We start from the raw sequence: 2,284 nt of genomic DNA, 5'->3' as shown, positions 1-2,284 counted from the left end.
AAGCCATGAATGGCAAAATTTCCTTTCTTGAGATTCCTTTTCAATGATATTTACTTCATCAGAGCAATTATTTAGTTAGTTCGATGAGCTTTCGATTCAGCATGCTTAAAAACTCCTGATGAGCAAGAAAACATTACAAGAGATACAAAAATATGAACTATTATCATTAGGAACTTTTTTAATCCAAGATTTACATTTCTCGTTTTCTAGCCAATCATGAGAAAATTTACGTCTATTTGCGTGCTTAGAATCTCCGCATTCCATACTAAAGAATACAAAAATACAAAAGAAACAATTAAAGAAAAGTATAAAACAAAGAAAAACAACAAGTAATGAAAAAAAAATAAAGTGTAACTGTAAATACCTTTACAAGAATGCACACTATTGTCTAGAAAGAGGGAGAGAAAAAGCGTCTAACAACGTAACCATGAAACTAATATTTCATTCAAAATAAATTCTACTACAAAAGAGAAACTACTTTACACGTTAAATTGTACACAGAACACAAATAATAATCTAACAATATAATATTCTAATCACTACAGGAATCTAATTTCACTACAGGAATTTTAGGAATCTCTAACCTTATATGTGCTAAGCATGAAGCGAGTAGAAACAAAAACAGATTGCGAAAAAAGATAATTTTATATCTATGGGGCTCATGATGTTTGCGCTGGTTACGCGGCAATCGCGCAATGGTAGCGGTCCCACTTTTCATCGCGCCCTGATGCAAAGATTTCCCGGAATTTTTATATGAATAATGACATCTACGAAAAATACTGAGAAAGTTTATATTCTTTTTGAAACATTTAGTATTCAATTCCTGATATATTACAAAATATGTAACACTTGCAAATTTTTCGAAAATCGCAAACAATTAATATTTCGTAAACTGTCGCGGTTTAAAATCATTTTTGCTATTAATGGAAAAATTATATGATTATTAAAATTTATTAAAATCCAGGGTTGGGTAAGTTAATTTTTTCTTTTAACTAAGTTAAGTTAAAGTTAACAACCTTGAAAATTTAACTTAGTTAAGATACGAGTTAATGTATAATAAAATTAATTGAATTAAAAATTAAGTTAATAAAAAAAAGTAATTGAAAAATTAAAAGTTAAATTTCTTTCTATTTTATGATTTCAGAGTCTTATAGATAACGGAAATCACGAACATATACTTCATTTAGAATATACTCTATATTTTATTTAAATTTTTGTTTATATATACTGTTATATATATATATATATAGATTTCAATCTATTAAAAAATAGATACATTAAAATATACGGTTTTTGATAGATTGAAATCAATATATAATGTAAATAATATATACAAACAAAATTTTTAAGTAAAATATAGAGTATGTTCTAAATGAAGTATATGTTTGAGTCCGAGACTTAACTTCAAAAGATTTAAATAAAAAGTTAATAGTTATCGATAAAATGTAACTAAATAAAGTTAAAAAGTTAAGAATGTAAAATGTAACTAAGTTAAGTTAAAATTATTTAACTATTCAACTTTTTAACTTAACTTTTAGCTTTTTAACTTGGCACTACCTAACCCTGTTAAAATCAATTTATTAAAATCGTTATCTAGAATATGTGTCCATGTTTCTTTATCAAAGTCCTTTATACAAAGTGCCTCTTTTTTGTCAATCACTTTTGTGTAGGTAGAGCGGACTAAACTGAGTCGAAAAGTCCTTCACCATTTTGCAATTTTCGCAATACTTAACAAGATATTAGTTACTGAAAATTGCAAAATATTGGTCTTGAATAATTTTTTACTCAAATACTATCAACTTTACAGAAAAATTACAAGAGACAAAAATTATTTATTTTCTTCTTATAAAGTACTGAGAATTTTTTCAAAATTTTTTAATACCGTATTTTCTCATGTTGATAAAAATAAGGAAATGCAGTATTAAAAAGTTGATAAAAAATTCTGAAAAAATTCTCAAAACTTTATGAGAAAAAAATAAATAATTTTTGTCTCTTGCAGTTTTTCTGTAAAGTTGATAGTATTTGAGTAAAAAATTATTCAAGACCAGTATTCAGCGATTTTTAGTAATTATTATCTCGTTAATCATTGCGAAAATTGCAAAATGATAGAGGACCTTTCGACTCAGTTTAATCCACTCTATCAACACAAAAGTGATTGGCAAAAAAGATCGGGATACCCTGTACAAGAATACGCCGAGCGGCCGAGAAAGTACATCTTCGGTTTTCGGTCGCTTATAACAAGCGACTAGTAGAGAAAGCGAGACAGCGAGAGAGAGAGCGGCCG

This window comes from Trachymyrmex cornetzi, unplaced genomic scaffold (genome assembly GCF_001594075.2).
Source record: "Trachymyrmex cornetzi isolate Tcor2-1 unplaced genomic scaffold, Tcor1.1 scaffold2183, whole genome shotgun sequence".
Classification (NCBI taxonomy): Eukaryota; Metazoa; Arthropoda; class Insecta; order Hymenoptera; family Formicidae; genus Trachymyrmex; species Trachymyrmex cornetzi.
This window is presented reverse-complemented; position numbering follows the sequence as displayed.